This window comes from Mesoplodon mirus (assembly GCF_964341445.2).
Source record: "Mesoplodon mirus genome assembly, contig: HAP1_SCAFFOLD_317, whole genome shotgun sequence".
Lineage (NCBI taxonomy): Eukaryota > Metazoa > Chordata > Mammalia > Artiodactyla > Ziphiidae > Mesoplodon > Mesoplodon mirus.
In genome coordinates, this window is record NW_028295616.1 from 108,931 (window position 1) to 128,828 (window position 19,898).

Below are 19,898 nucleotides of genomic sequence, written 5' to 3' on the forward strand. Positions count from 1 at the left end.
AGAGGCCCGCGTACCAAAAAACCAAAAAACAAAAAAGCCTGATCCAACTGTGTCTGAAGCTGATATCAGGCTACACGTGTACCTTAGAACATACACAATTTCTGTCCTTCACTAAAAAGGACTACTGATTAAAATACTCACGTGCAAAGATTCTGAAAAATACAAATTTCTGGTTTCCAAGGGTTTACAATAGATCAGAAAGAATAAAATATAATCATTTCAAGTTAGCATTACTCTTCAAAAGTATGCTATTTTTTCACTCTAACCCTGAAATTATGTCAGGATTGTTTGCATATATTCCTTTCTTCAAAGATAGATTGCAGAGAAGAGAGCCTGGTCTTCTATTCACCTCCATTTTCTTAATATCTAGCAAAGTGCTTGTACATGGAAAATAGTCAATAAATTTTTATTGAATTTATCTGAAAAGACAACTAATGGTACTCAGGGATTTATGGTAAATGCCAAATGAGTAGTTTAGATCATGACATCCTATTTTATGTTAAATCACATTTTTTGTCCTCTGGGCCAGGTCTTCATTCAGATTGCTACCACTAGATAATTTGTGTTTTGTTTTGCTTTCTTGAGCAAAGCCATGGCTCAATACTAGACAGAGGCAGCTTTGTGGGGATAGAAGAAGGCGAATTGAGAAAGCCTCCAGGGATTTATGTTTTACAAGGAATATGCTCCATTATCAAAATAATGTTAAATTATCTTGTTCACTTATCAACTTTAAATTGATAAACCATAAAATTTTAATGAGGAAAAGAGAGAGGAAAATTCACTCCCAATAATCAAAAGTATATGCAGTAATAATAATATCTTGATCATAATCATTGTTTTTGACCTTTCCTAGCTCAAATAACTCAGCCACTTTTATATAGTTGCAGTGTAGAACCATTTTGTCACTAGTTAATTAGAACCAAATGCCCTGACAAGGTCTGATTCTTTCTTTATTCTCAGAGCTGTGAATCTTTTTTCTTCCTGGACCAAACTAAAGTGAACTTCGTTCCTGTCTGATATTTATCCAGCTTCAAAAGTGGAAGCACCTGAAGCTACTTTGTTCAAGGTAAGAGAACTAGATATCTGCAGTTAATATTTGTTTCTTTTAAATTTTAATCGATACAGGCATGTGTGGTCTTATATGAGGATGCATATAAAACAATGCTCAAAACAATGCTTTTATTACAGTAGCTAAGATTCACAGAAGGAACTGAAAATGCATGAGTGATATTCAACACCTCTATCTTTTTCTCTTGGGTTATGTCATTCTATAGGATGAAATAATGATGGTTAAAGTTTAATTCGTTTCTATTTTTTAAACAACTTTATTGGAGTATAATTGCTTCACAATGGTGTGCTAGTTTCTGCTCTATAACAAAGTGAATCAGCTATACATACACATATATCCCCATATCTCCTCCCTCTTGCGTCTCCCTCCCACCCTCCCTTCCCCACCCCTCTAGGTGGTCACAAAGCACTGAGCTGATCTCCCTGTGCTATGTGGCTGCTTCCCACTAGCTATCTATTTTACATTTGGTAGTGTATATATGTCCATGCCACACTCTCACTTCACCCAGCTTACCCTTCCCCCTCCCCGTGTCCTCAAGTCTATTCTCTACATCTGTGTCTTTATTCCTGTCCTGCTCCTAGGTTCTTCAGAACCTTTTTTTTAGATTCCATATATATGTGTTAGCATATGGTATTTGTTTTTCTCTTTCTGACTTACTTGACTCTGTATGACAGACTCTAGGTCCATCCACCTCACTACAAATAACTCAATTTCGTTTCTTTTTATGGCTGAGTAATATTCCATTGTATATATGTGCCACATCTTCTTTATCCATTCATCTGTCGATGGACACTTAGGTCGCTTCCATGTCCTGGCTATTGTAAATAGAGCTACAATGAACGTTGTGCTACGTGACTCTTTTTGAATTATGGTTTTCTCAGGGTATATGCCCAGTAGTGGGATTGCTGGGCCATATGGTAGTTCTATTTTTAGTTTTTTAAGGAATCTCCATACTGTTCTCCATAGTGGCTGTATCAATTTACATTCCCATCAACAGTGCAAGAAGATTCCCTTTTCTCCACACCCTCTCCAGCATTTATTGTTTCTAGATTTTTTGATGATGGCCACTCTGACTGGTGTGAGGTGATACGTCATTGTAGTTTTGATTTGCATTTCTCTAATGATTAGTGATGTTGAGCATCCTTTCATGTGTTTGTTGGCAATCTGTATATCTTCTTTGGAGAAATGTCTATTTAGGTCTTCTCATTTTTGGATGGGGTGGTTTTTTTGATATTGAGCTGCATGAGCTGCTTGTAAACTTTGGAGATTAATCCTTTGTCAGTTGCTTCAAATATTTGCAAATATTTTCTCCCATTCTGAGGGTTGTCTTTTCATCTTGTTTATGGTTTCCTTTGCTGTGCAAAAGCTTTTAATTCATTAGGTCTCATTTGTTTATTTTTGTTTTTATTTCCATTTGTCTAGGAGGTAGGTCAAAAAGGATCTTGCTGTGATTTATGTCATAGAGTGTTCTGCCTAGGTTTTCCTCCCTTTCTATGGTTTTATTAGATAACTAACATCATAGGTTTTTCATGAGACGGACCCCTGAAATAAGTTTGAATTTCAGCACCACCATTTGTCAGAGCTGTTAATTGTAGACAAGTCACTTACCTTTTCCAGCCTGTTTTCTCATCTGTTCCTCATGGAGTTGCTGTGAGGACCGAGTATTCTAATGTATGTGAGGTCAAAGGACAATGGTAGTAGTAGCAATAGTTACAGATTAGCTGGAGTGGTAATTCTGTACAAGCTTTCCCTATATCCTCCCTAGGAAACTTGATGTAAAGGCAGTTCCATTTTTCCCCAATGTTGAATGGGCCATATGGCTGGCTAGGCCCCCTCTTTCTTCACATTCCGCCTGTGTCCCTCAGGGATGCGTATGCGGTTGAACTGGTATCCTTCCAGGATGGAGGGAAACTGTTCTTCAGTTCAGGGTACACCTCTAGGAAACATGGGAATGACAAATAATAAAAAAGAACCAGCCCCAAATGCTGTCAAATTGTGAGTACAAAACTAGTGTTGGTTTTCATGTCGCTGAATTTTTTGTTAAAGAAATTAAATTCTAACAAAACTAGCTTTGGTCAAAGAAGTTGACCCAATTTCATACAAGAAATAAGGATGTTACGGGGAATTGAACTGTTTATTGCTAGAATAATAAAGACAACAAGAGGAAGAATTATGGTCTCTTTTGTTCTCTCTTGAATCCCAGCTACTAAAGTTGTGCCTGGACTATAAGAGGTGCTCAATATATAATTATTGAATAAATGAGTGAATGCTGCTAAAAAAAAATAACAGGTGGACTTGGGCTGATTTTTAATCATGATAAGTGTGGCCATGTAAAATAAACTAGATAGAAGCAACGTAGCTAAGCCAGGAAGCTGAAATTCCTCTTCTCTGAAGATCTCTAAGAGTAGGTTCAACTCCCATTTCTCCAAGATCCTGTCAGTTTACCTTTTGAAAAGAGGATAGGCCAGATATATTCTGAGGTTGAAAGGCTCTAGAACTCTCATGGAAAGTTCCATATATGCGTGAAAGGTCTTTCCTCATCTTGAAACTTGGAGAGCTTTGCCAGACACCACAAATATTTATCCACAGTTAGTCTTTTACCCCCAATCATGCCTTAAGACAGACTTTCCTGCTACAGATCCATTTTGCTTCTGACACTATTTTGTTGCAAGCCACCAGTTACCTGTGTGTGCAGGTGATAATGACCCCAGTGATATTTATTCATAGTTCACTTTTCCTTCACAGAAAGCAGGAAACAGTTCCTCATTAGTATCTGGGCCATATGTAAATAGCTGAATGACATTGTTGTTTTCTGTCCACAAAGGAGAGAAATTTTGCTCAGGGTTTCACAGATAATACTGATTTTTTTGTGTCCCAGATCATGTTCAGGATATCATCATACATTGTGGTTCTACTTTCCTTTTGAAAATAATGTAGTAGATCAAAGTACTTATTTCTCTTATGTGAATAATGCTTTATTCATTTAAACTCCTAATATGAAACAAGAATATTTATTAAAAGATTTCATGGAGGAAGAAGAAGGATAGACTTCCGGGGAAGATGGTGGAAGAGTAAGACGTGGAGATCACCTTCCTCCCCACAGATACACCAGAAATACAGCTACACATGGAACAACTCCTACAGAACACCTACTGAACACTGGCAGAAGACCTCAGACCTCCCAAAAGGCAAGAAACTCCCCACGTACCTGGGTAGGGTAAAGCAGAGAGATTCCCGCACAGAGGATCGGTGCCGACCGGCGCTCACCAGCCCGAGAGGCTTGTCTGCTCGCCTGCCGGGCTGGGCGGTGTTGGAAGCTGAGGCTCAGGCTTCGGTCAGAGCGCAGGGAGAGGACTGGGGCTGGCGGCGAGAACTCAGCCTGAAGGGAGCTAATGTGCCACAGCTAGCCGGGAGGGAGTCCGGGAAAACTCTGAAGCTGCCGAAGAGGCAAGAGACTTTTCCTTCCCACTTTGTTTCCTGGTGCGCGAGGAGAGGGGATTAAGAGCGCTGCTTAAAGGAGCTCCACAGACGGGCGCGAGCCGAGGCTGAAAGCCTGGAGCCCAGAGATGGGCGTGGGATGCTGGGGCTGCTGCTGCCGCTGCCAAGAGACCTGTGTGCGAGCACAGGTCACTGTCCACGCCGCCCTTCCGGGAGCCTGTGCAGCCCATCACTGCCGGGGTCCCGGGATCCAGGGGCGGCTTCCCTGGGAGAACGCATGACGTGCCTCAGGCTGGTGCAACGTCACGCCAGCCGCTGCCGCTGCAGGCTCGCCCCGCACTCCGTGACCCTCCCTCCCCCCCGGCCTGAGTGAGCCAGAGTCCCCGAAGCGGCTGCTCCTTTAACCCTGTCCTGTCTGAGCGAAGAACAGACGCCCTCCGGCGACCTACACACAGAGGCGGGGCCAAATCCAAAGCTGAGACCCAGGAGCTGTGAGAACAAAGAAGAGAAAGGGAAATCTCTCCCAGCAGCCTCAGAAGCAGCGGATTAAACTCCACAATCAACTTGATGTACCCTGCATCTGTGGAATACATGAATAGACAACACATCATCCCAAATTGAGGAGCCAGGAGTCAGTGCTGTGCCTCTGAGGTGGGAGAGCCAACTTCAGGACACTGGTCCACAAGAGACCTCCCAGCTCCACATAATATGAAACGGCGAAAATCTTCCAGAGATCTCCATCTCAACACCAGCACCCAGCTTCACTCAACGACCAGCAAGCTACAGTGCTGGACACCCTAAGCCAAACAACTAGCAAGACAGGAACACAATGCCACCCATTAGCAGAGAGGCTGCCTAAAATCATAAAAAGTCAGCAGACACCCCAAAACACACCACCAGACATGGACCTGCCCAGCAGAAAGACAAGATCCAGCCTCATCCACCAGAATACAGGCACTAGTCCCCATCCACCAGGAAGCCTACACAACCCACTAAACCAACCTTAGCCACTGGGGTCAGACACCAAAAACAACGGGAACTACGAACCTGCAGCCTGCAAAAAGGAGACCCCAAACACAGTAACATAAGCAAAATGAGAAGACAGAAAAACACACAGCAGGAGAAGGAGCAAGATAAAAACCCACCAGACCTAACAAATGAAGAGGTAATAGGTAGTCTACCTGAAAAAGAATTCAGAATAATGATAGTAAAGATGATCCAAGATTCTATTTCCAAGATCCAAAATCTTGGAAATAGAATAGACAAAATGCAAGAAACAGTTAACAAGGACCTAGAAGAACTAAAGATGAATCAAGCATTGATTAAAAACACAATAAATGAAATGAAAAATACTCTAGATGGGATCAATAGCAGAATAACTGAGGCAGAAGAACGGATAAGTGAGGTAGAAGATAAAATAGTGGAAATAACTGATGCAGAGCAAAATAAAGAAAAAAGAATGAAAAGAACAGAGGACAGTCTCAGGGACCTCTGGGACAACATTAAACGCACCAACATTCGAATTATAGGGGTTCCAGAAGAAGAAGAGAAAAAGAAAGGGACTGAGAAAATATTTGAAGAGATTATAGTTGAAAACTTCCCTAATATGGGAAAGGAAATAGTTAATCAAGTCCAGGAGGCACAGAGAGTCCCATACAGAATAAATCCAAGGAGAAATACGCCAAGACACATATTAGTCAAACTGTCAAAAATTAAATCATATTAAAGAAATCATAGAAAAGCAGCAAGGGAAAAACAACAAATAACACACAAGGGAATCCCCATCAGGATAACAGCTGATCTCTCAGCAGATACTCTACAAGCCAGAAGGGAGTGGCAGGACATATTTAAAGTGATGAAGGAGAAAAACCTACAACCAAGATTACTCTACCCAGCAAGGATCTCATTCAGATTTGATGGAGAAATTAAAACGTTTACAGACAAGCAAAAGCTGAGAGAGTTCAGCACCACCAAACCAGCTTTACAACAAATGCTAAAGGAACTTCTCTAGGCAAGAAACACAACAGAAGGAAAAGACCTACAATAACAAACCCAAAACAATTAAGAAAATGGGAATAGGAACATACATATCAATAATTACCTTAAATGTAACTGGACTAAATGCTCCCACCAAAAGACACAGATTGGCTGAATGGATACAAAAACAAGACCCATATATATGCTGTCTACAAGAGACCCACTTCAGACCTAGAGACACATACAGACTGAAAGTAAGGGGATGGAAAAAGATATTCCATGCAAATGGAAACCAAAGGAAAGCTGGAGTAGCAATTCTCATATCAGACAAAATAGACTTTAAAATAAAGACTACTAGAAGAGACAAAGAAGGACACTACATAATGATCAAGGGATCGATCCAAGAAGAAGATATAACAATTGTAAATATTTATGCACCCAACATAGGAGCACCTCAATACATAAGGCAAATACTAACAGCCATAAAAGGAGAAATCGACAGTAACACAATCATAGTAGGGGACTTTAAGATTTCATGGAAATTTTGGGTAGAAAGCAGTGCTCATTTTATAAGCAATTGGAAATCAAATGGTAATTATTTTGAGAAAGAACTTTCTTATTACTGTGGTGGGCTACTGATAATTGTTTAGGATAAGGTAACTAATTTAATAATTAAGTGACTATATTTGTTGCCAAAATCTCTGAAAATGGACAGGTTTCATGTTAAATGGTCTAATGTATATGAAGCCAAAGCACAATTTTTGTTGTTTTTCTTGTTTGATTACTTAATAGATACAGTACCAGAAATAAACCACAGCCTAGAAGCCCTCATCATAGCTAGAATACATCTCAGGAAGACATAATTGGAAGATAAGTTTGAACCAATGAAACCCACAGAGCAGAAAGATACCATTACAGATCTAAAGATCATATATCTTATACACTTAAAGATAAAGTTGATGAATCTGAAGGACCCAGATCACTAAAACCAATTTAGTTACATTGCATATGTAAAGAAAAGACAATGGGTCTAGTGAAACTAAGATGACTAACATAGCAAAAGACTTCAGTGCTCTCTAGTTTGCTTTGAAGGTATAATTTATGAAGATGCTTTAAGGTCATATGTAATACAAATGACAGTATTTCTAGAGATATATTTGTGCTCTGTAGGATTCATGAGTAATAATGCCTGGAGCACTCCAACAAAGGTAGTTGCATGAATTAATGGAGCCATCTGGGCATCAGTCCAATAAAAATGTTGGCTGAATGCTTCCTTGGGGGGAAAAGATGCTGAGAACAGGATAGTTATAAGCAATTGATGCTGGTTAAATAGAACATCTTCCTTACTCTTTTCAGCTTGCTTCTGAACTAAGTCAGCTGTGTGTCTTTGAGAGAGGAAGAAGAAGACTTTAAGGGGCAAGTTTACTTTAATGCAAAGAGTCAATTTTCAAATAACGTACTTCTTTTTGGGTAGACTGACCTGAGTATGAAAACCCAGGCTTACTAGCAAGCCCTTAGTTATAAAGTCTCTGCATTTAATGCTGATATCTCAGATTTATGCTGCACACTTCCTATAAGATCAAAGTACAATATGTAATTCTCAATTTCAATGCAACTACATATTTGAATAAATTTATTTTGTGTTGGGAACAGTGGGAAGAAATGGAGTCAGTTAACTAAGTCTAATAGGAAGAGTTCCCTTCTCTCTTGGCTTGAGGTCTTCCATGGGGACATAAAGAAATAAAAACTCTAGGCTCATAAGAACTTCTGTGTCCCACTTGCCAATCAAAAATAGAAGGCAACTGGTTGTCTTTAAGTGATTGGTAGTGAGCATGGAAGAAAAGAGCATGCTGTGGAATAGCTGAGCTGGGTGGAGTGTCACATGCTTTTTAGAATTGGTCTGAAGGTCACTCTCTCCATTTATAGCCATGGAATGGATGGAGACCAAATTCAGTGTCAGAATGTTTGAAATCCATCCTTATTCTACAACTTTCTAGCCATGTTACTCAGGGCAGGTGGCTTAACTTCTCTGAGGAGAAGTTTAACTTTTTTAATTTACACAATTGGAAAAATAAAACTCTCCTCTGTGTCTTACAATCATTTCCTGAGACGCTATTGAAATAATGTATGCAGATGTGTTTTGCTGGTTGAGGAGAACTATGCCATTGTGAAGTGTGGACATTATTATTCTCTCTAATGGAAAGCTCCCTGAGGGTTTATACCGTTCATGAACCTCTTCCAGCTGCCTACTTTATTTCCCAAACCCTCCTCCTTTGGCTCTTCTTTTTGTTCTAATTACATCCAGGAGGACAACTCCATTAGGAATTAATGAGCTTTAGTACCTTCATTTGCCATCTGCTCCCCTCCCCCTTTTAACAAATGAAGGTGTGTCTCAGCCTCAAGACCTTATGTTGACTGTAGCGAGGCAGATGCGAGTGATTCAGATGAGAAAGATTCTTTATTCCATGGTACCAAGGTCACATTTGGATTTGGTGCTGCTTTTGGAAGCCAGATGGTGACTGGAAGGTGAGAAGAGCCTCTGTTTAGAGCCCTGCTATGGAACACACTGGCCCCACTGACATTCATTTATTCAAGCAGGCATTTATTCATTCAATTAACATTTACTGTGTCTGTTATATGGCAGACACTGTGCTAGATGGCATGGATATAAAGTTGAATGAGATGGACTCTTTTCCTTGAATTGCTCACAGCCTACTGGAGGAGATAAATACATGTATCCAGGTAACTATAGTGCAAATATTTGATGTGCTCTAATAGTCCTATAACACTGAGTCTAGGTTCAGATATGGGGAAAGTTAAAAGAGCTGAATTGCTCTCACAATTGGGGCTTCTCAGAGAAAGGACTGTCTTCTCAGTTCCCTCCATGTCTATTAGCAAAAGGAACTGGTTTGTGGACCAGTGAGTATCTAGTTGATAACCCCCAATTGCACATCTCTCTTTTCCTTTATTCCTATATCCGCTGTGTCCAGTTTGGGAATCACCTAGGACATAACTGCAATACTGGAAGTATTTGCAAATGTAGAGAATAATAATCTCCCCATCTCTATTTATAATAACTGTGTACCATCTATTGTTTAATGAGGAGGGTGGTAATTAGGGTCCTAATAGATAACAGATGGCTCACAAAACTGTTATGAGGGTGTGAGTACAGCCCCATAGGAGGGATTGTGCAGGAACCTGGGGCTAGGAGCTGAGACAATCTCTATGTCCAAAGGGAAGAAGAGAGGGATCAGTTTTAGGACCCCAGCAGAAAAAGGACCCCTGGAGAATTGGTCTCCTTGAGAGGTACGGTAACCTTCAGTAAAAGGTCATAGTTAGCCCACTTGGAGGCTATCTAGCAGGGAGAAAGCCAGGGAAACAAATCCCCTGCCTTCACTTTCCTCCTCCCTCCCTCCCATCTCTCTGATGCTCTCCATGGCCCAGACCCAGTTAGAAGTCTCAGGGGCTGGGATTCTGTCAACCTCACCCTTCCAGTTCACCAGAGAAGGGTGGAGAGGGGACCTGGGAGGGCAAACAGAAGATAACCACCCAGGAGTGATCAGGATCCTCACCTGTAACATGACCGTGTAAGAATGTAGACTTGCCTGCCCCCAAAAGTTATGTTAATTATGTATATATGCGTATATATGTGTGTGTGTGTGTATATATATAACATAAATTTTTATGCACATTTTATTATGCCTACATATATATGCACATATATACATGTGTGTTTTTTTAAAATAATAGCACACAAGTTCTGTCCAGTAAGTCCCCTACATACAAACCTTCAAGTTGTGAACATTCAAAGATGCAAACATGCATTCTCATGTCCAATCACGTAAGTTCAAGTGTCTGGGGTAAATTGTCACGTGCATGCATCTTCTACAGGTGGTTGTGCTTTTGTGTAGTTTACAGAACTGTATAGAGGACAGTAGTGGAGTATCTTTATTTCAAGCCCAGGATGTCCAGAAGCAAGCGTAAAAGCAGAGGTAAAGTAGCTGGTACCACTGTACTTTTCAGAGTACTGTACTGTAAGATTAAAAATGTTTTCTTTATTTTTTCTGTTTGTTTTGTATGTATTATTTGTGTGAAAAGTATTATAAACCTATTTCAGTACAGTACTATATAGCCGATTTGTTAGTTGGGTACCTAGGCTAACTTTGTTGGATTTACAAACAATTTGGACTTAAGGAACGCGTTCTCGGAATGGAACTCATTTGTATGTAGGGGACTTATTGTTTAACTTTCTTACTTGAGATGCTTTACCAAACACTCTTTTTTGTCCTTTTTAAAAATACTTTCTTAGTTATGGAAAATGTCAAACACACACATACATAATAAATCCCTAGATGCCCATTATTTTGCTTTAGTACTTATCAATTCATGACCAATCTTGTTTCATCATGCTCACATCCAATCTTCATAATCCTATGATTTTGAAATACATCCCATGTTTGGCTTTTGTTAGGCCAAAGGCATGTTAAAGCTATTTTTTAAAATGAATCCCCTTTCTCAATCACAAATTAAGCATATATTTTTAAGAGCTGAATCATAGGCAGTAATTAATATATTTTAAAAGGTCAGTCAGCCTCTCTTAACCCTAGATTGTTTTAAAATGATAAATGATTGCAAAACACAACGAATAACATGATTTATATAACTGTTTACTGTGTTATAGTTTAAAAATACTGGCTTATACCTTTTTTTTACCTCTTTTTCTTTTCATTGTTTGGTAGTTAACTAAATTCCTAAATGAAGATTTCTTCCGTTTTATTTATCCCCCACCCCTATATTGGGAACCTATCATGGGGTACCAATCAGTATATAGAACATTGTTCCACTCTGATTTGTAATGTCCCATCTTCCATATATCAGATTTAAATACATGCATGGGCCTGTGTTGGGCACCTCTTTTTCTTCTGTTGGTTTATTATTTTTTAAATCATTGTGCCAACATCATACTTTATAATATACTATAAAGTATCACTTTATAATAATTCTTCATATCTGGCATTTGGAGTCTTTAGAAGTATCCTAGCCTTTCTTGGCCCGCTCTTCCATATAAATAGGTTCAGCTTGTCAAACTCCATGGGGAAAAAATCCTATTGGTATATGGCAGTTGATTTCTAAAATGATCTGAACTACAAAACATATTTGTTGAGAACTTTGAAAGTTTTCTAGAAGTTTATGAACTGAAGGCTTCATGAGGCTTAAGACAAGCAGGAATAAAATATAATTTTCTCTTTGTGCATGTGAAAGCTTGATTAAAAGAAAAAGAATATATTTTTGTAATATTTGTGTGTCGAGCATAGGATCCATATCTTTTTGTTTAATGTAGTTTTCTACTCACTTTAAGATCTTTCTTTGCAATATGGGCTCTCAGTGACTAAAAAGGCAAGGTTGAGAAGAAATGAGAAATGATTGACAGAATATCTCAAGAGCTCAGTGGTCTCAAAAAATATGCACCATGGACCCAAGGGGCAATGAATAGAAGGAATATATTAATTGGCCGGTGATTTAAAGTTATTAATGATGAAGACCATGGCTGCAATACAGCTGAGTCACCAGTCATTTAAAAATGTAGGATCTGAATGCTTAGGAATTGTATTAGTTATCTGTTTGCTGAGTAACAAATTAGTGGCTTAAAACAACCCAGGTTTTATGGGTCAGGAGTCCAGGCACTGGGTCCTCTGCTTGGGGTCTCACCAGGCTCTGATAAACGTGTTGAGTGGACCACATTTTCATGTGGACATCAGTCTGGGGGGGAATGACTTCCATGCTCATTCAGGACGTTGGCAGAATTCATATCCTGGTTGCTCCAAGACTGGGGTCCCCAGCTTTTTGCTGATTGTCACTGGAGGCCACCCCAGATCCTAGAGGCAATGCAGTTCCTCCCTGTGGGCTTCTTCAGTGTGGCTGCTTGCTTCAGCCAGCAAGGAGGGTCTCTGGCCTGTAGAAGGCCTGGTGCCTCTTTTATGAGCTTTCACCTGATTAAGGCCACACAGGATAATCTCCTTTTTGATTTACCCTTTTGACTTGGGACCTTTATAACATCTGCCAAACCCCTTCACCTTTGCCATATTCAATTGTTTAGAAAAAAGTCACAGGTCCTGTCTATGCTCAGAGGGAGGTGGTGATCATACAAGGTGTCAACACCAGGCGAACAGAGTCATAGGGCCACGCTAGAGGCTCTTTGCATAGGGCTAAAATAAAATGGCAGAAAAATTGTCATCTGTGGTCACAGTTCTGGCCACCTGGTTCTTTAAAAGTAAAGGGCGTTTCTGGGATGAGACCTGCAGAGGCAGAGGTGTTAGGGTGAGGTGGGTGCAGCCCGTTTTGCCTTGTGTTTGTGAGAAGCAGAAGGAACACACATTGCCCTCCCCGAGCTTTCAGGGTATCTGTGCTGTAGGGCTTGGGAGCTTGCTGTGGGCTGTCTCCCCTTCAGAGCAGTAGATGTGGGGACGCAGACACGTGGCTCTGACGGGCAGGCAACACGGATCTCCTTGCAGTCAGCAGCCAGGAAAGAGTTAAGCCTTGGCTTTTGTTCCTGAGCTAGGAGATTTGGATTAGATGCTTAATTGCTAGTGGAACCTCGTCTGTAGGGTACACGCTTAGCGACCTGAGACAGTCAGAGACCGAATTTAGTCCCTACTCTTAGGCCTGCTCCCAAGGACAAGAAGCAAAGGAGTTGTGAGGTCCATTGTTGGCACAAACGCTGGGTGAACAGTCACCTTCCTGGCCCAGCAGCAGTTTCCTGGTGCAGGTGATTCTGTGGCATTTGTGCTGTGCAGCTCCCTTCACCTTTCTGGCCCCAGCCGGCAAAAAATTTCTGGCACAGCAGGGAATTAGTGCCTAATGGCAAGAGAAAAGGAAATTAGCATTTCCTAACAGCTAACCAAACACAAAAGCCTCCCCCAGCCTTGCATGGAACACCTCTGACCATCCATCCCTCTATGGCCGAGCCCTGCACCTTACAATTTGTGATTAATTATACAGGAAAAGAGAAATCTGTTTCTCTGGGAGAGCCTCTGAGAACCTGTTGGGGAAAGCTTTCTGGCTGAGGCAATGGTGAAAAGGAATTACCTTTCCTTTTCTTCTGATTTTGCAAAACAGCTGGCAGCAGACACTGGCACATAGAAGGTGTGTAGGAAATGTGTGTCCAATAAATGAATAAATTTGTGAATGAAAAAAAAAACTGTGAAACACTTACACAAGAATATTCTTCTTTCAAAAGAATAATGAAAAATAATTTCATTCAATAAGAGTCATTCTTAGTTACTGATACATTCAATTTAAAATGTTCCATTTTTTTCTGATACTTAACAAGTTATTAATTAAATGTTGCTCACTTTTAAGGTCAATCTGTGAGACATTATTTATCATGTCTACTCTAAAGTTCCAGCATCAACTCAGGCGGGGCTTCACCATGTACTGATCATGGGACCTTGGCCTCTCATTGACTCAGTTTTCTCATTTGTAACATGGGTATAACAATAGGCTTATTTCATAGGCCTATGAGGAGGAAAACCTCATATATATTTGTGTGTGTCTATATATATGTATTTAAACACTGTCTTAGAATAGTGTCTGGCACATGATAAGCCTTATAGAGTATTGACTGGTGCTACTAATACTGATATTATGAGAACTAACTGTTGAGAATAATCCTTCATATACTGCTTTGTTCCACTGAAGATAAAGGAAACCAATAGAATACTAGAAATCAGATTAAACACAGAAAGCCAGTAAAATATACCAAGACAGAAGATGATGAGTGTGTAAAAGCATAGAAGAAAAAAACGGTTTTTGTTTTTCTTTTCCTTTTTTAAAGAAGGAAAGAGCCTAGAAATAGGACAAAAACTATTCGTTGGCTATACTGACATGGAGATCGCTGGTGACCTCCATAAGTAAAATTTTAGGACAGTGGGCAGTGAGATTACGGTGAGAGAAGTCAGATGGATGTAAATTATAGAGTACATGGGACGTGAGGACATGGAAACAATATATGAAGATAACAATTTTGAAAAGTTCAGACATGAATTGGCTAAAGAAGATATGCAGGGAGGAGGGGAGGAGGGAGGCTTTCATGTTGCACGTAGAGTTTTTAACATTTTAAGTTGGAGTCACTAGTCTAGGATGAGGTTGAATTTTGGCAAGAATCGTTCCTAAGGAGTAGATGGGCTGTAGAAAACGCAGGGCTGTGACGTACTTGAGGAGATGAGAGAGAATGAAATGCTTTCTGCAGTGCACATGGCCTTTTACCTTTAACTCCTGTAGTAAAAGGGAACACAAAGACCAACGCAAACGCTAATGAATTAATGGATTTGGCAGTGGACTATTTACTGACTTCTGTGTTCTTAATGAGTCATGAAGCACCTCACCAGCTCAGAGAGAAGGAAGTAGAGAGGATGGAGGAACATTTGAGGAGGGCAGGTAAAGCTTCTCAGAAAATAGTCCTTAAGGAGAATTAGAAAGAACGTACTGTAGGTCAGAGCACTATTTCCAGTCTTGAAAATCCATTTGAAGCTGGTGATTATTAATTTATTGGAACACCAATTTGCCCTGCCACATGATTTTTCTCCAGCTACCTGGATATAAGTTACACAGAGCCAGAAAAGAGTGAGAGATAACAATCGAGGGAAAATACAATTAGTATTTTTTTTACCTTTTTCTACTTCCCCGCTCCAACTCTGGGGAGCCTTCATGGACATGGCTGCCCTCCCAGACTCCAGCAGCACTCTGTTATCAAAGAATTCAAAGAAATGGAACATAGGTTTCCAACGTATTAATTTAGCAAAATCAAAAATTATATATAATGTCTTCTGTTGGCAAAGATTTTTGCAATATAATTTGGTTCCATCTTTTGACAAGTAATTTGGCAATGTCTAGCAAGATAAAATGTTAATAGCTTTTTACACATTAATTCTAATTCTGGAAGCTTATGCCAATAAATAATTTATAATCCAGAAAATTATTATATAAAGATGCTCATTGTCATGTCATTTGCAATAACAAAAAATTAGAAACACCTTTAATTGTTAACAATAGGAAAACAGTTTAGGAAATTATATCCACTTAGTAGAAAATTACACTGTTACTATATTATAATGCTTAATAAAGAAAGAATGAAGAAAGCTGACCTAAAATTGTGTCTTCCTTATGACAGTAATTATGTAAACATATAAATATTTATTAAAACTTAAAATCAAAATAAGGTTTTAAAAGCTCTGTACCAGTAATGGGGATTTTATGTTTGTTTCAAAATATTTTTTAACATAACTCTTATAATTTTGTTTTTTCTACTCCTTTTCTTAAGAATTTCTTATTATTACCTCATTTTTCATTTCATAGTTTCAAATAAAGTCAGCAATTTTATCATCAGAGAAGATTAGACTTATTTCACAGTTCATAATTCCAAGTTATTTGGTAGAAAAAGACCATATACACTTGTAGGTGCTTTCAAAATAAAATTTCGAGAATTTTTTTTTTTTTTTTTTGCTTAGTCTTTCCTAGTATGGAGATTAAGCAAACGACCTAAAATTGCTAGCCATTCTTTTTTCATTTTTCTCATTTTATTCAATTATCTTGCCCTTCACAGAAATGATAACAAATGAGTCTGCAGTTGCATCTGCCAATTTCTTAAATCCTCTATTATCCACAATATGAAATCATACTGATATGAATGCTTCCAGTATTCTCAGGGCTCTTTAGTTATTATACTTGAGCATTCTGTATGAAGTATCTTATGTAAGTGTAAAATTTAGACACAACTTCTGGAAGCTTTTGATTTCTTAGTTCAGAAGTGAGAGATGCTTAGTCCAGCCATATGATTAACAATTACTTGTATAGTAGGAAGCTCCTAAATTATTGTTTTATGGATACCTGGCAGTTTTCTTGCCATTTCTCAGAAGTTCTCTATTAAACACATTCTCTCTCTCTCTCTCTGTTTCTCTGTTTCTCTCTCTCTCTCTCTCTCTCTCTCTCTCTCTCTCTCTCTCTCTCTCACACACACACACACACACACACACACACACACACATTGTGATTAAAAGCAGACTTTGGCATTATGAAGTCTAAGGTTCAATTTCCAGTTCTGTAGTTTCTGGGCCACTTCACTTGAGGCAAGTAACCTAATGTCTCTGAAGCTTGTTATTTTCATCTGTAAAATGGAGATTACAATTATATCAGACAATCCTCAAAACATCTGTAATGATTTTAGAGTTTCAGAGTCAGGTACAAGCAGGCACTCAGTAAATGGCTAGTGCTTTTATTACTTTATTATTATTTAGGTCTTGGTTTTCCTTGAGTCTGTGAGTCCCCGTAATGAAATGTAATTTCCAGTAGATTAACACCTGTTTTCACCAAAAATTTTAACTGAGTTCATTACTTTCTGTGCAACCCAGATTAGTTTTCTGCCTTTTTTTCTGTGCCGTATGTAGGTGTTCAATAGATTTATTTAATAAATGTATGAATGCATGAGTGCGTAGATGAATTTTTAAATGCTTCTTTTTGAGAAGGTAGAACACATGTGACACAGTAGAACAGATAAGAAAATAATCCATGGAAAAAATGGCAAAGTCACGTATGTGCCCAGGGCCAGCCTAAGAAGAGTTGCTTTTTTTTTTTTTTAAGGGAAAATGTGTTGAATAGCTTATTTTAATTATTTTTAAAAGTTAAGTACAGGTACCTCCCTGGCGGTCCAGTGGTTAAGACATCGCCTTCCAATGTAGGGGGTGTGGGTTCAATCCCTCGTCGGGGAGCTATGGTCCCACATGCCTCGCAGCCAAAAAACCAAAACATAAAACAGAAGCAGTATTGTAACAAATTCAATAAAGACTTTAAAAAGTGGTCCACATCAAAAAAAAAAGTTAAGTACAAAAATTTGCTGATGATTTACATATTTAGCACCAATAAAATAATGTGAGATTAGCTGTACTAAAACAGAATGTTGAGCTACATTCACATTAAGTGACATTATTTAGTCTAAATTTGTGGAAAACTTCTGAGATGGCTGATAAAAAGTAAGATGGTGAGTGACCTTTGAGCAGAAAAAGACAGAAAGAGAAATGGCCTTTTCTACATCCTATTGTGCCTCTAAGTAAAATGCTGGGTAATCTAGCTACAAAGCTATATTTCATTTGGCTTTAGGCACCTACTGTGATTTACCTTGTGAAGATCAGATTTTGCCATGGAGAGGATTTGTAAAAGTATCACACATTCCAGTACCGTTGGCAACCACAGCTACCAAAAACTGCAATTTAAATTGATGAACCTAATATCAGATGATAGTAGCATTTCCTTGTGGGTGTTTTGGGAAAAGGTGGGTAGGAAATGTATAAAAGTGAATACTTTATTCACTGAAATAGCAATTCATCATTTTGAAAACATAAAATACATTAAAGTTGTTATAGCATCAGGCATTAATATTTCACTGTACTTTAGACATTGCCTACAATCAACATTTTCTGCCCTTTGAAACAGAATCATGCTTGTGGTATGCATTAATCATATAAAAGATTAAACACTGAAAAGAAATTCAGCCTTTAAAGACAATTTGCTTTGATTTATTCAGTGGGTTCTTCCAAAAAGTTAATACCAAGAATTATTGCTTGTTGAATTGGAGTTACAAATTCTTTCAGAGTTTCTTAGTATTTTCTGTAATATCAGTATCAAGGAAGGTAAAGCAAATTTACATATTTATTAGGAAATACAGGTACCTAATCATAAAACAAGAAAACACAGTGTTTTTACAGACTTTATTTTTTAGAAGTGTTTTAATTTTACAGAAAAATTGAGAAGATAGTATAAAGTGTTTCCATGTACACTATACCCATTTCCCTCTATGATGATCAACTTATGTTAGTATGTTACATTGTTACAATCAATTAACAAATATTGATACATCATCATTTACTATACTCCATACATTAGTCCAGTTCCTTAGTTTTTACCTAATGTCCTTTTTCTATTCCAGGATTTCATCCAAAACACCACATTACATTTAGTTGCCATGTTTCCTTAGGCTCCTCTTGGGTTTGATAGCTTCTCAGATTTTCCTTGGATGACCCTGACAATTTTGAGTAGTTAGGTTTTTGTAGAATGCCCACTACTAGAATTTGTTTGATGCATTTTTCGTGATAATATTGGGATTATGTGTTTGGGGGAGGAAGACCACAGAGTAGAAGGGTTATTTTGTCAGATCACATCAAGTGTACAAAGTATCAATATGCATTATGAATGCTGAGGTCAACTTTGATCACCAGGCTGAGGTAGTGTTTTTCAGGTTTCTCCATCGTAAGATTACTGTTTTCCCTTTTTCATACTGTACTTTTTTGGAAGGAAGTCAATATGCTCAGCCCACAACAAAGGAATAGGGAGTTATGCTTAAGATGGAGTACTACATAAAGTATTTGGAATTCCTTTGCACTGGAGATTTATCTATTCTCCTGCATTTATGTATCCAATTATTTATTTATATCAGAAGAACTCATGGATTTTTATGTTATACTTTGGGTTATAATCTAATTCTACTTTAGTTACTTTGTTCCTCAAATTGCTCTAGTCCTGACCCTTGTGAACTCTTTTCAGTTGGCTCTTGTGCCACTCTGAGGTATCCCCATCCTATATATTTTTTTGGAACTTCCTTACTTTCTGACACTATAAGATGGTCTTGTATACAAATCTTGTATATTTTCTGCCCCAGTCCTAGAATCAGCTATTTCTTCAAGGATAACTAGGTCTTTTTAGTGGAGAGCGGTATTAGACAGCAGGATCTGGGTGTGGGGTGTGCTAATTGCTGCTCGGATGTCATTGCTTCTAGATCTTCTCAGCTGACAGAGCAAAGAGATAATATGTGTGTACATTACCCATGTATATGCACATATCTATAAGTATCTCTCTACATAACCATGTGTATTAAGGTAATATGAAGCAATATTAAGCTAAACATAAATGTATATTGATGGTTCCAACTTTAATCTGTTACCACATAGATCATCTTAGCCTCATCTCTTGCTTATCTTTAAATTTCAACTCCAGCAAAACACTTGGCTTTTAGAAGTATGAAAATCAAATTGTAGCAACTTTGGGAAGCCACATCATTTAGCAGAAAAATTTTTTAAAGGGCAAGGTGTATATCATCAAATTTGAATTTACAGTCAGCAGTACTTTTTAACATCAAAAGGCCTCCAGACCTCTGCTTCCAAGAAGATGAAGTAGCCCATTTCTCCCAGGTTCTCCCACTTAAAACTAAAACCCTGAACATAACAACAAACAAACATAGGAAGACGCTGAAAGGTGGAAATGAGAAGGCAGACTTAACTAGGGACTTTGGGACTTGAGGAATAACATGGTGATGAGTCCCCTGTGTTTCCTGTTGGTTCCCATACATCCTGGAGAGGGTATTACAGGA

The 19,898-nt window shown here is 38.6% G+C and overlaps 1 long non-coding RNA gene across 2 annotated transcripts in view; it reads left to right on the top strand.

Moving 5' to 3' along the window:
- The first annotated feature begins 972 nt into the window (after window positions 1-972).
- The window catches only part of LOC309797340, a 45,753-nt gene continuing 26,827 nt past the window's right edge, over window positions 973-19,898 (top strand). The window contains exon 1 of one of the 2 annotated variants that reach the window (XR_014292588.1): window positions 973-1,066. This is a non-coding gene — a long non-coding RNA (uncharacterized lncRNA). The remainder of the gene's footprint in view (window positions 1,067-19,898) is intronic. The other variant, XR_014292589.1, reaches the window with a different exon arrangement.